This window comes from Lepus europaeus, chromosome 6, assembly GCF_033115175.1.
Source record: "Lepus europaeus isolate LE1 chromosome 6, mLepTim1.pri, whole genome shotgun sequence".
Taxonomy (NCBI): Eukaryota; Metazoa; Chordata; class Mammalia; order Lagomorpha; family Leporidae; genus Lepus; species Lepus europaeus.
The window spans coordinates 26978372-26993884 of record NC_084832.1 but is presented as its reverse complement, the minus strand read 5'-3'; the positions used below and the strand labels follow the sequence as shown (position 1 = coordinate 26993884).

General features: G+C 37.9%; 1 pseudogene; it reads left to right on the top strand.

Annotated features, from left to right (window-relative positions):
- The first annotated feature begins 418 nt into the window (after positions 1-418).
- LOC133762604 (U2 spliceosomal RNA) lies at positions 419-576 on the top strand (annotated as a pseudogene).
- Positions 577-15513: the final 14937 nt, after the last annotated feature.

Here is a 15513-nt window from a genome sequence, read left to right as displayed (position 1 = left end):
CATGTTGGAGTGCCACTTTACGTCCCAGGTGCTTAGCTTCTCATCTGGCCTCCTGCTAATGTGCCTGGGAAAGCAGCAGAAGATGGCTCCTAATGCCATCTTTGGGATTTAGGGTTTCAACGTGAATTTTGGAGGAATACGTTTAGAATGTAACACCTAATTAGACAGACATTGGATAAATGTAATGTTGAGCGTCATAAACTGTTGGGAACAACATTGCTGGGACACCCGCCTCACATGTGGGAGACCTAATGGAGTATGAAGCTCCCAGCTTCAGTCTGGCCCAACTCAGACATTGCAGCTTTTAGGGAGTGAAACAGCAAATGGAAGATCTCTCTCTTTCTCTTCATTCTGCTTTCAAATAAATATTTTTAAAAACAGTCACTTTTCACTCTGAATTAAAATTAATATATCAGTTACCGCTTCTTGGCCTTTTGGCTAAGATCAAGTGTAGTAAATGAATATATCAGCAAGTGAGAAATTCAATTTTGTCCTCACCTTGATTTGGATCTAGACTAGATGCTAGGAATCCTCATTAACCTTTTCAGACCCCATGATGTTAATGTGGATCAACAATGTAAATGACTAAACTTTTGTTATATGAGCAAGACTGAGCAACTCAAATTCCCTCCCATTTGTGGAATACCCCAGATATTGGAAAAGAAGCTTAATTTTTTTCCTTTTTTTTAAACTTTTATTTAGTAAATAAAAATTTCCAAGTACAGTTTATGGATTACAATGGCTTCCTCCCCGCCCCCGCCATAACTTCCCTCCCACTCGCACCCCTCCCATCTCCCTCTCCCTCTCCCATTCCATTCACATCAAGATTCATTTTCAATTCTCTTTATATACGGAAGATCGATTTAGTATATATTAAGTAAAGATTTCATCCGTTTGCACCCACACAGAACACAAAGTATAAAGTACTGTTTCAGTACTAGTTATAGCATTACTTCACATTGGACAACACATTAAGGACAGAGATCTTACATGAGGAGTAAGTGCACAGTGATTCCTGTTGTTGACTTAACAATTTGACACTCTTGTTTATGGCTTCAGAAATCTCCCTAGGCTCTAGTCATGAGTTGCCAAGGCTATGGAAGCCTTTTGAGTTCGTGGACTTCGATCTTATTTAGACAAGGTCATAGTCAAAGTGGAAGTTCTCTCCTCCCTTCAGAGAAAGGTACCTCCTTCTTTGATGGCCCCGTTTTTTCTACTGGGATCTCACTCACAGAGATCTTTCATTTAGGTTTTTTTTTTTTTTTTACCAGGGTGCCTTGGCTTTCCATGCCTACAATACTCTCATGGGCTCTTCAGCCAGATCCGAATGCCTTACGGGCTAATTCTGAGGCCAGCATGCTGTTTAGGACATCTGCCATTCTATGAGTCTGCTGTGTATCCTGAGAAGCGTAATTTTCTTCACAGTTGAAGAGCATAGATTGCCTAAATGTGGAGGAAAAAGAGGGTTTCCTAGAGACATCATCAGCCTGCATTTCTGTACCCTCACCTCTCTCACCCCAGGACTTACTGAAGTCTGTAAATACTAGATACTCCTATCTAAGGATCTTTACAATTATATACATATGATATCTAAATCCATGAGAATATGATGGATTTTCTTTTCCTTTGTAGATTTATTTATAGTTCATGCAGATATAAGAAAAAATGTATTAAGTCTCTTTCCACAGTTACATGTAATGCAAAGGAGTTTAGATGAAAATTAATTATGGAAATGAGAAAACAGATCTTTGGGTTCATTGATTCAAATTCCAGTTGTAAAGCTGTATTACCCTAGAGACATATAAAGAATCGATATTTAAAATTTAATCCTTTAAGTCAGTTATTGAATCTCAATCTTCAATTCCTATATTGATCAAGAACATTGCTATTGATCACTGCCTTAAGTTTATATTGTCTCAATAATAAAGCTGTGGGGGCGGGAGCTGTGACATAGTGGGTAAAGCCTACACCTGCAGTGTTAGTATACGATATGAGTGCTGGTTTGAGACCTGCTTTCCCCACTTTCCATCCAGCTCTCTGCTATGACCTGGGAAAGCAGTAGAAGATAGCCCAGGTACTTGGGCCCCTGCACCCGTGTGGGAAACCAGGAGGAAGCTCCTGGCTCCTGGCTTCAGATGGGTCTACCTCAGGGCCATTTCAGCTATTTGGATAATGAACCAAAATATGGAAAATCTCTCTCTGGCCCTGTTTCTCTGTAACTCTGCCTTTCAAATAAATAAATAAATCTTTTTGAAAAGTTCTAAAGTTATCTATTTTTTTTTTTTTGACAGGCAGAGTGGACAGTGAGAGAGAGAGACAGAGAGAAAGGTCTTCCTTCCTATGGTTCACCCCCAAAATGGCCGCTATGGCCAGCGCACTGTGGCGGGTGTGCTGCACTGATCCGAATCCAGAAGCCAGGTGCTTCTTCCTGGTCTCCCATGCGGGTGCAGAGCCCAAGCACCTGGGCCATCCTCCACTGCCTTCCCGGGCCACAGCAGAGAGCTGGACTGGAAGAGGAGCAACCGGGACAGAAACTGGCGCCCCAGCTGGGATGAGAACCTGGGGTGCCGGCGCCACAGGCAGAGGATTAGCCTAGTGAGCTGCAGCACTGGCCTAAAGTTATCTATAAAAATTTTTTGCAAGTGTTTTAGCCAGGATTTCTAATTGTTGGTTTTGAAGGATGATACTGTTTACCTATTTGTAATTTTTTAATACACAATGTATCGATCAATGTTAATAGTTAGGCAGTTAATTTTTCACATCATATTTTCTGCTTTAATTTATGAAACATATCCGCATTTACTTTCTTCTTGGTTTTGGTTCATCACTATGTAAACAAAGACTTGAGATGCTCTTTCTGCTTTTGCTTTTTATTTCCTAAATATTAGGAATTCTAACTAATCTTCCAAAAATGTTAAAAAACAAAATTAAAAACGTTATGTCATCAAATACATGGCAAAGAGAACCTTCACAAAATATTGTGTTGGTGTTGTTGTGTTGGTCGGTTATTCTGGCCCTGCAGACATCAACCTCCCTCTGCCATGAGGGTTTGGGAAACCTCACAGATACAGACACTGTGTAAATCTGTGTGGCACTGTTCATGGAGTGAGAACTCCACATATGGAAGATAAGGCGCCCTAGGGGAAGGAATTTAGTACTTAGGGGATTCAAACTTTCCAGTCATGTCTTTAATCCTGGTTCTTCCCTCAAGTCAAGAAAAGTTGACTTAATTTTCCAGATTCTCAGTTAACCGTTCTGTAAATTAGAAGACTGACATCTGGTAATGGGAGTCCTATTAAACGATAGGGGAGAGAGAACCTTTAGCTCAATGCCTTAGGCACTTTGTAAACTTGAATTACCTCCCATAACATCTGGGTTTCAGATTGCTAGTTCCTTGAAAAACTTCCAAGTTCCTGATTCTCTTAGCTATTCAGTTAGGTGTGCCAGCTCTTTTAAATTATTTAGTTTTTCGCGATTTCTCATATACTGTGCTGCATAACAGTGATTCAAGATTTTGATATGTGAGAATAGGTGGGTGCTTCTTTGAAAATCACTAAATTTAGTTGAACACTTCGAATCAAGAGTCACTTTTCATGATAGTTGGGGTATTTTCATTTATCAAGTAGCATGTTTAAATTAACATCAAGTGTCTTGTCTACTATGAAGTGACCTTGGATTGCAATTTCATTCTGTGTGCTTTGTGCAACTTTGAAAATAACCAAATACTTCTTATATTGCCTCTAAATTGTGTAAAATTCTAACAACTTTGGACTCCAATTATCCAAAAGATTTCCTCAATTTACCTCTTTTTTTATCCATTTAGCTATTATAAAATATGAAATAATTGAATATTGTTAGCAGTATTAGTCTGACTGTACTAAACATATACATTTGATGAACAAGTATAATTCAACTTAATTACAAATAATTAATCCTGCTATCTCATTTTTTTTTTTAAATTCAGCTAAGTTTTTTAAAGCTTAACCTTTTGGGGCCGGCACCGTGGCACACTAGGTTAATCCTCCACCTGTGGTGCCAGCATCCCATACGGGCTCCGGTTCTAGTCCTGGTTGTTCCTTTTCCAGGCCAGCTCTCTGCTGTGGCCTAGGAAAGCAGTGGAAGATGGCCCAGGTGCTTGGGACCCTGCACCAGCTTGGGAGACCAGGAAGAGGTACCTGGCTACTGGCTTTGGATCAGCGCAGCTCCGTCCGTTGCAGCCATTTTGGGGAATGAATCAATGGAAGGAAGACCTTTCTCTCTGTCTCTCTCTCTCTCTCTCACTGTCTGTAACTATACCTGTCAAATAAATAAATAAATAAACTTTACAAAATAAAATAAAAAATAAAAAAAAGCTTAACCTTTTGGAACAACAGGAGTCACTGTGCACTTACTCCCCATGTAGGACCTCCATCCTTAATGAGTTGTACTATGAGAATTAACTGCAAATCTTGTTCTCAAACCGTACTCTATGTGTTGTGTGTGTGTGCTTCTGTGTTGGGGGGGGGGGGGTGCAAACTGTTGAAATCAATGCTTAACATGGAGTTGATCCTCTGTATATAAAAATGAACTAAAAATTAACCACAATGAAGAAGGGGATGGGAGAGGGAGAGGAAGGTGGGAAGGGAGTTGGGGTAGGAGGGTAGGTATGGAGAAAAGAAACACTATATTCCTAAAGTTGTACCTATGAAAAATGCATTCATTAGGCCAGCGCCATGGCTCACTTGGCTAATCCTCCTCCTGCAGCACCGGCACCCTGAGTTCTAGTGCCAGTTGGGGCGCCAGATTCTGTCCTGGTTGCTCCTCTTCCAGTCCAGCTCTCTGCTGTGGCCCAGGAGGGCAGTGGAGGATGGCCCAAGTGCTTGGGCCCTGAACCTGCATGGGAGACCAGGAGGAAGCACCTAGCTCCTGGCTTTGGATAGGCACAGCACTGGCCATAGTATCCATTTGGGGGTGAACCAACAGAAAAGGAAGACCTTTCTCTCTGTCTCTCTCTGTCTAACTCTGCCTGTCAAAAAGAAAAAAAAAAAAGAAAAGAAAAGAAAAATGCATTCATTAAATAAAAACTTTAAAAAAAAGACTTAAACATTTTCAACTAAGTGTTATTAGCTACATTGTAAGCCTATGTAGTTACTATACTTTAATATGTATGAAATTTATAGAAGATTCAGAAATGTTTTCAGCAACAAATTAACAAGAAAAACTTGCCTTGTTTCCTCTAGAAAAAATGAAAAACAGCAAGAAAAATGAAAATTAATCAGGAGCTTACTTTTTAAACTATTTAAATATAATTTAAAAAATAAAAAAACAGAATTTGAGAGAGATAAGGTGAATAGATTTTCTCAGCACATCTTACTATAACTGTAATCTGATATATATTCGCTATTTTTCTGGCACTATTTATACTACTAAGATAGCATTTCTTCTCCAAATGAGGGAGATAATAAAAGTCATCCAGAGAAGAATGATTGACCCAGTGGTAAAGAAGCTTCTTGGGAGGCCTTCATCCCATATCCTATTGCCTGGCTTTGTTTCTGATTCTAGTTTCCTACTAATGGAGACTCTGGGAGGCAGCTGGTGATAGCTAAAGAACTTGGGTCCTTGTCACCCACGCAGGAAACCTGGATTCAGTTCTGGCTCATTGCCTTAGATAAATCTTGATAAAACCTTCATGAAAGGAAGAATTTTTAAAAATCATTAAGCATTCTCTCTCAAAAATGATTTAGCAACAAAAGAAAATAACACTTAAAAAAAGACTTTTTCTAAACTTGATCAATTTTCTTTTCTTCTATAATTTAACAACCTTTCCATTTTATTCTTGTCTGTAACTCAAAGCTGTTTGAGATAAATTAAGGAGGAAAAAAGATGAAAAAAGAACAGTTCCTGATATATTTACTTCTATTTAAATTAATGAAGCTAAAAGTGTATAGAATGGGTGCTGGCACTGTGGTGCAGTGGGTTAACGCCCTGGCCTGAAATGCCGGCATCCCATATGGACGCCGTTTCTAGTCCCGGCTGCTCCTCATCCAATCAGGCTTTCTGCTGTGGCCTGGGAAAGCAGTAGAAGATGGCCTAAGTCCTTGGGCTCCTGCACCCCCATGAGAGACTTGGAAGAAGCTCCTGGCTCCTGGCTTCGGATCAGTGCAGCTCCGGCCATTGCGGCCATCTGGGGGAGTGAACCAGTGGATGGAAGAACTTTCTCTCTTTCTCCACCTCTCTCTGTAACTCTATCTTTCAAATAAAATAAAGTATATCTTAAAAAAGTGTATAGAACGTTTAATGAAAAAGATGTGTTACATAAGGCAGCGTTTTCAAAACTTCGCTAGGCAAAAAAGTTGTAGTGTATTATTTCACTGTTGATTATACAGGTGAATACAAAATCTAGGTTGTAAATTATGCCTTTAAATGTGGAATCTAGAGCACTTTAATCCAATAGTTTGTTTTAAATATGTTAAATGGCTGTTAGTGGTGTGCTAATGCTTGTCAAGCTTAATAATTTGTTACTCATAATTAAAGCAAGATATGAGAGATGCTGAGAGATCAACATAAAGGCTAATCAGGACTTTTTATAGATGAGCCAAGAGAAATTATTTAAAAGTTTACAAAAGTAAAGCTTTACAGAAATTACTATCGGCCAGTAGAGACTCCAGTAAGCTGGTGACATTCTTAAGCATAATCAGATGTTATAAAACATGATTTTTTTCCTAGCACCTTGAGGCCTTGCTGGGAAAATTGTGATCTCATCTGTATAAAGCCTTTGCATCCCCCCCCCCCCCCTCCCCGACCACAACAGCCCATATGTACATGAATTCCTTTGATTTTATGTTTCTGGGATTTGCAGAAGTCCACCAGTGGAAAACCTATGAATTAGGGGGTGGCTACTCTTCTTGTACATATATACTTCAGATGAAAAATTTGGATATGAAAACTAACAGGATATTAAACTTATTGGCAGGAATCAGAAGTAATTCTTACCGGATTTTTTCCGTGTTTCTGTGAAGTGAGAAGCTAAATCATCAGTTAAGGAAGTGCAGAGATGCTGGGTAGTCAGAGTTTTACAAGGAGGAGGAGTTGCTCTGATTTTTTTTTCAGAGAATAGAAGATAATGCTGATGAAGAAATGTAACAGAGTATGTGGTTAGTTTTAATGATTCATTTGAGATTTCAGAAAAATAAACAAGGCCAGTCAGAAAGACTGTGTGGGTTTCTTATTATCTATCTAATGTGGATGTATATGCAAGACAAAGAAGTTTTGTGTGTGTGTGGTGGGGGGAGAATGAAAATTGCAGGAGTATTATATTGGATTGACAAATAATGCTGCCAAAGTAATTCAAAGACCCATGCCAAAGAATTTTCTCAGTTATGTTACATGTCAAGCACATGTTGGCAGGAGGCTGCTCTGAACAGCTGAATAGATATTCTTGATTATAGGGCACAATCATCCAGTGGGTGGACCATCGGATGTAGCCTTTATCAGCACCACAGGAGAAGGCAGCTCCAGAGGACCCCACACTTGCAATGCAGCCTCTCCACAGGGAATGTATGCACATTCCCATAATTCACAGCCAACTGAACAGAGTAATTCACATGGCCAGACCAATTACAGGATAACTGAAGAGTGGTAGTCTACACATTCACAAAGAGAAAACAGGTATCATGAATATGAGGAACTACAGGAATTGAGGGTGTATACAGGAGAGTGATCACTAAGATAAAGGGCAAAGAATTAAAGATAAGATAGCAATTATGGACAATAAAATATGTTATGGTTAATATGGTAGCATCCCAGAAGGAATGGAATTATCTTATCAGTATACTAGCCATTTGATGATGGAAAGCATATATGTGGAATGTTTAAATTTCATGCATTGCAATGGTACAACTTCAGTAGCAAGAGTGTTTAGGAATTTGCTTTTCCAGAATTTTAAAATTTTTCTTTTCTACATACTAGCATTGCAGACTGTAATGAATTTGACAACAACTATTCATCTATTCAACTATGTGCAAAATGAGGATAATTCATGAAACATTTCTTTTACTGCTATTGTGAAAATCAAATAGATAGCCATCACAAAACATTGTTAACTTTTATAATGTAAAATATAATCAAATTTAAAATCTGTGACTCTGGGGGGATGACAAAAATCTAAATCGACATAGAAGAGCTCTGTCTAAGGATAAAAAAGCTGGAAACAAGAAAAAAATGGTTTCAAACATCATATTTAAAATAGCAACACTTATTTTTTAAAAGTCAACAGAAATTTATAAAAATGATGGCTATGTAATCAGATATGTGGAGAATACCTTGACAGATAGTATTTTAATATGCTACCATCTGCACTCCATCAAGTTTCTTGTTATCTTTAAATTGAATTCTTTCAATATGATTTTTTGCATAATTTAAGTGTTTGGAAAATTTGTAGTTTTCATGAATCCTGCCAGCTCCCTTGGAATAATCCTTGATGGAAGACTATCCACTTACAGGAAAACAAGAAAAAGGTAACATTTAAGCAACCACTTGCTGATCTAATGCTTGTCAGTTTACTACTCCTTAGCCATCATGTTTATTCTTTTATGTCAACATGTTTGTACGTGTGTGTGTGTGTGCACTGATGAGAGCATATATGATGAAGTCTTATTAAAGACTTGACAATACCTCTATTTAGTTATTTTTGTTTTGGCATTTTTTTCTCCCTCCCTCCTTCCCTTCTTCCTTCCTTTTTTCCTTCTCATCCTTATTCCATTCTGCCTTCCTTCCTTCCTTCCTCTCTGCCACTCTCCCACCTTCACTCCTTTGTTTCTTCTTTCTTCCTCCCTCCCTCAACCCTCCCTCCCAACTTACAAGTGTTCACCTAAACTCTACCTTGATTTCTCAAAATACTTACAGAATTGGCCGGCACCGTGGCTCAACAGGCTAATCCTCCGCTTTGCGGCGCCGGCACACCAGGTTCTAGTCCCGGTTGGGGTGCCGGATTCTATCGATTCTATCCCGGTTGCCCCTCTTCCAGGCCAGCTCTCTGCTGTGGCCCGGGAAGGCAGTGAAGGATGGCCCAAGTGCTTGGGCCCTGCACCCCATGGGAGACCAGGAGAAGCACCTGGCTCCTGGCTTCGGATCAGTGCGATGTGCTGGCCACAGCGGCCATTGGAGGGTGAACCAACAGCAAAAAGGAAGACCTTTCTCTCTGTCTCTCTCTCTCTCCCTATCAACTCTGCCTGTCAAAAAAAAAAAAAAAAATACTTACAGAACAGCATGATCTTTGAACTGAAAGAACTTTAAATATACCTGAGGATAGCAGACATCAGCTTAACAGAAGAATTAAATCTATCAACATTTAGATAATTGAAAGGACAATGAAAAACAAAGTCAGTAATTTAATCTTTTCATTTGTGAAGCATAAAATCACTTTGGGGTTACATGATCTGTGAAGGATTTTTACAGGAGAAATGATTTGAGATGATAGCTGAAAACAAATTGAATGTGTGGGAAGGAGGCAAATATTAATTTATATTCAAGTTTTTCTTTATTCTTACTTTTTACCATCAATTAAAGGCCTTCCTTATAAGTGAAGTCACAGGTTAACATGTACATTTGTTTCTACCAAAGAAATTCAAATGATTTTCATCTAGCTGAGCAAACAACCTTAGGGATAGTAGTTTACAGCCCCTTTGGACAATAAGGGATTGGTTGTTATATAGCCTAACAATCTTCCTACCTCATAAATACTTTAGTTTCTCAAACGCACCTTTAATCATCAGTATCCCCACATTGAATTCTTCATTAGTTAACGTGTGATAATAGTGACATATGTTCAATTTATGAGTGATATGACTTGACCTTCTTGCCAATTACATTAATTATGTTTTAACATTTTTTAAGAGCTTCTGAAATTCCTATATTGACTCTTCTGAATATCTGATTGCTTAGTGCTGTACAATTATGAAACACTAATAGTTTACTTTTAAAAAAGAACATGTGTTTGTTCCCACAGATTCAATTTGGGATGTGAAATATACCTAATCAAAAAGCAGATGCTGTCTGTATATTATAAATCAGGCAAGTGAAGCCTCAGTGATAAAATGCATCTTTTGTTCCTGACCATTTTCAGTTGATCAGCAGATTGGAGAAGAGGCAGAAACTCCAGGAATGGGAATGTAAGACACTTCGTATTCTGACCGTGCAACCTCCTGGGGCTATTGTCTGTGGAGTGAGAGGCTTCACAATACTCCACGGACTTTTCTTCCGAACTTGGGTAATGAACTTTCTTTCATATCATCTTCTGCCAGCAGACTTTTTCCTTCTTGTGTCTAAATGTACAAAAAAACAGAATAATATACTTTCCCTATTCTTACCTAAGGCAAGAATACAGCACTTTTGTGATTTCCTGAATTATCTATTGCAACCAATTATTTGAAAAAGAGCCAAGAAAGGAGAAAAAAAGAGTAGAAAGTTTTTAAAAAGGTCTTGATATAAAACTTTCCTGAATTTCACTTCAGTTCAACGGGAGCAGGACTTGTCACATCTTATTCCTTCATTGCCTCTTCAACTCTTCCTAGTGTTCATCGTCATAATTCCCCCTGACAGATAATTCCTCCTCTTTCCATCAGGGGCTTTTCCCCTCTCCAGAGACAATGTCATACTGCAACAGTCAGCCCAATCTTCAGGAATAAAGAACTTGCTGCCTCAGCTGCAAAAAACACTGTCAGTAAACTATCTTTATGCTTTGTTTTCTTCTGAGATGTCTCAGCCGAAGAGACCTCTCCCAAGCATGATGCTATCTCAGAGAGGCCCCCAACCAACGACTGGTGAATGTGGGACTTTCCAAGACCAGGTCATCTAGACTGAATTCATGGTAACTCTGAAGGACCATCTCATTTTCTAGGTATGCTCCGTGATCAACCAAGGTCATGTTTGGGATTGCATCACTGCTAACTTCTCCCTCAACCCAAGCCTGTTTCTCTCCCCTCTTCAATTATATGTGATCCTGCTATAGAAGCCCTTGCTCTTAATATTCAGCTTTGAGTCAGGTCAGCTGTCAGCAGTTCCCAGTCTTTTACTGCAATATAGACTGATGTTTTCATCTACATCTTTATTTACAAAAGCTATCCTAAATTCCTTTCTTTCCCTTATCCATTTTTAAAGATGATGTCTCCCTAGGGCATTTTAGCATAAACTGTGGTATAAAGATTCTGAGATGGTGTAGAGGAAAAAACAGAAAGTGCGGGTGAGAAGAAAGCTGCCAGTGAGTCCAGTCAACAGCAGATAGTATCCTATTGGGAATTTCGTTTTCTTTTTTCCTCACTTATCTGTTTTCACTCAAATTAAATCCGTCTCAGTAAAAAGCAGAAATAGACTTTCCATCAAGATTTAGGAGGCACAAGGTAGAGAAGACAGAATCTCAAGAGTTAGCACAAACAACCTCAGAAGCAAAACATCAAATAGAATTCCTGTAGTTAGGGCCTAAGCATGGCAGTAAGTAAAATGAGGGCATTCTGGCATTTACCAGTAGAACATGATGAGCTTGCCTGAATTTTTATCTTAAAGAATGACACCATAGCATCATCTGCCTAAAAGTAATCAGATACGTTTAGAGAACAACATTTGGGGTGTGTCTTTTGAAAACAAATGATGAAAGTTCTCCTGAAAAATGTCTGAGTACTGATATGTTAACTACATTTTGACACTGGACTTCTACTAAGTAGTCTCATCAGTTCTGGCAGGTACCCTGCTGTGAAGTTCTGAGGAAAAGGAAATTGCTGAAAATATCCACTCTGTGATAGAGTCATTGTTTTTAGTAGATATTGCTTCATCCATACTTTTCATCACCTCTCACCATTATACTAGTTTTATCTCGTAGTGTACTTAGTTACAATTTGAATTTGTGCTTGGCTAGAACACTGGGTGGACATTTTGCTTACTGAGATGACTAATTCTTATTTTTCACATCAGATATTTGAAAGAAACGGAAGGTATTGGTCCATGAGGCTGATATAGCAAATGCATAAGTTTGGATAACTTGTAAACAATAGAAATTGATATTCACGGGTTTGTTGTCCGATAAAGGACTGCTCTTCTGGTCCACAGAGGGTGCATTCTCACTGTTTTCTTACATGACAAAAGAGAGAGGACAGGGCTCTGAGGCCACTTAAATAAGCACATTCATCCCAATCAATAGGATCTCATGCTCTTGCCATAATAATTTCATGAAGGATGATATTAGTGATTAGATTTCAACATCTTCACTTTGGGAGACAAAAACATTTAGGCCATAACATATAGCCATAAGCCAATTCAACTGGCCTCTGCATATCTCTCTGAAACGGCTTCTCAGTTTTCCTCTTGACTACTTTCTTCAGTGACATGAGTCTTATTATTCCTCAAAAAGAAGGCCCAAATTTCTTTCTACTTCTCCTATTGCTTCTTTCCACAATGTTCTTCTCCAAAATTTATATTTCTGGGATTGTTCATTTTATTTGTGTCTCTGCTATCATCCTATAACTTTCTCTAACCATAATATAAGTTAGGGCTCATCTCAAATTTAATTATTTTTTCTCTTCCTTTGGAAGAGAACAATCACTATATTACTAAAGTTGCATTTATGAAATGCATGAAGTTTGTATCCTAAGTAAAAAAAAAATATATACTGTTAACAATGCTTAACATGACTGGAAATAGTGGAATAGTGGTGTCATTTGATTTTACAAGATTTATCAGAATAGTTACCTCTGTATCATGTCTATGACTCCACTACTACTGCTGGTACACAGAAATCAGTCAATGAGTGTGTTAGTGAGGTTTCCTGTGAGAAACAGAGCCAATTGTCTGTGTATGTGTACATATGTATCATTTAGATACAAGGGAAATCATACAAATCCTAAAATGACATTATGTATTTCAGGTTTTATTCTAAGAAGTGAAGTCACTGGGAGGAGAAGGGAAGCAAAAGAAAGAAAGAGAGGGAGAGGCTGAGAGATATTATGGAATTGGCTCATACAACTCTGGAGCAGGACAAGTTTATAACTTGTAGAACATGATGGCAGGTTGGGAATTGAGGGAAAATTGACACTGATATTGCCATTTTGAGTCTGAAATCTGTAGATCTAAAGGCTGGAAACTCACACAGGGTTTCTGTGTTGCAGTCTTGAGACAGAACAGCTCTTTCTTTGGGAAACTTTAGTCTTCGCTACTAAGAGTTTCCATTAATGTGATGAGGCCACATATGCTATGAAAGGAAATCTGCTTTCCTCAGTCTAATAATTTAAATGTTAACAATGCCTTAGCAGTAACATCTACATTAACTTTTTTTAAACCAGGAAACCTTTTATTTAAGGTACACAATTTCCAAACATTTAACATATACAACTTTAGGAACATAGTGATTCTTGTCACTCAACCCTCACTACCACCTACACTCCCACTCTTCTTCCTCCTCCCTCTCCTATGCCCATTCTTATTTTTTACTAAGATCCAGTTACTTTTACACATATAAAATTCACCTTATACTAAATTAAGAGTTCAACAAATAATATGAAAAGAAGTGTTCCTCAGTAGTCCAGACAAGGGCTCCTAGACATTATCACATATCAAAGTGTCAGTTTAATTTCTATCAGTTATATTTTAGGTACTCTATTAGTTACCACAGATCGGGGGGAACATATGATATTTATCTTTTTGGAATCAACATATGAAAGAGTAACCTGTACCCCATGTTTATTGCAGCTCAGTTCACAATAGCTAAGATACAGAATCAAACCAGATGTCTGTTGACTGTTGACTAGACAAAGAAATTATGGTACATGTATACCATAGAATACTACACAGTAGTAAGAAAATGAAATCTTATTGTTTGCAACAAAATGGATGCAACTGAAAGACAATACTTAGTGAAATAAGCCAGTCCCCAAAAGACAAATACTACTTTAACATTTGAATGAATTAAAAATGGGCAACTCAGCTTAGTCAAATCGATGCATAAAGTTAACCATCACAATGAGTATTTGTTTAAGTATTTAATTTTAATTGAGGATTCATTAGTGTATTGAGTAATCCTATGGTCTATTTTCATGTCAGAGTAGAGGGCTACTGCAGTTAGCAACAGCGCTCAGACCCAGTTGGAGATGAAAACTTGAATGCTCTCCATGTCCAACAGTAGATTATATTGATTTGTGGTGAACTGTACATAATAATATGTGAACAAGAACTAGAAATTAAATTCAGCTAGTGACTCACACAAAATATATTATGGCAATAATTTTCTCATTATTGATAATATTATTTATGGCTTGATAGTGCTTCCATTTCATAGTAGAAAACATTGACTGCAATGTTGTGAAGCTCCTGAACTGACCTGAATGCAAGCAAATCCAGCAAAATTATCATGTTATAATATAGTGCCTCAGACTTTTAAGAATGTTCTGCCATGGATTTCATTTAAGGAAGATAAGGAACGTTTTTTACACAAATTAAATTGACACAACCATTACCATAAATGGCATACAGTCCTGATTTTACCCTTAAGAAAAACTGCCTTAACTTTATCCATGTGCTGGTACATGGTACATCAAAGAATACATGTTGCTTTACAATTTCTCACCTAATTCTGATGATCACCTCATTTACTTTTTTTTAAACTTTTATTTAATGAATATAAATTTTCAAAGTACAGCTTATGGATTACAATGGCTTCCCCCCTCCCATAACTTCCCTCCCACCCACAATCCTCCCTTTTCCCGCTCCCTCTCCCCTTCCATTCACATCAAGATTCATTTTCAATTCTCTTTATATACAGAAGATCAGTTCAGTATATATTAAGTAAAGATTTCAACAGTTTGCCCCCACATAGCAACACAAAGTGAAAAATACTGTGTGAGTACTAGTTATAGCATTAAATAACAGTGTACAGCACATTAAAGACAGAGATCCTACATAATATTTTTTAAATTAATTAATTTTCTATGCCATTTCCAATTTAACACCAGTTTTTTTTTCATTTCCAATTATCTTTATATACAGAAGATCAATTCAGTATATACTAAGTAAAGATTTCATCAGTTTGTACCCACACAGAAACACAAAGTGTAAAAATACTGTTTTAGTACTAGTTATAGCATCACTTCACATTAGACAACACATTAAGGACAGATCCCACATGAGATGTAAGTACACAGTGACTCTTGTTCTCTTGTTGTTGACTTAACAATTTGACACTCTTGTTTATGGCGTCAGAAATCTCCCTAGGCTCTAGTCATGAGTTGCCAAGGCTATGGAAGCCTTTAGGGTTCGCTGACTTTGATCTTATTCCGATAGGTTCATAGTCAAAGTGGAAGTTCTCTCCTCCCTTCAGAGAAAGGTACCTCTTCTTTGATGGCCCCATTCTTTCCACTGGGATCTCACACGCAGAGATCTTTCATTTAGGTCTTCTTTTTTTTTTTTTTTTTTTTTTTTTTTTTTTTTTTTTTTTTCACCAGAGTGTCTTGGCTTTCCATGCCTAAAATAATCTCATGGGCTCTTCAGCCAGAT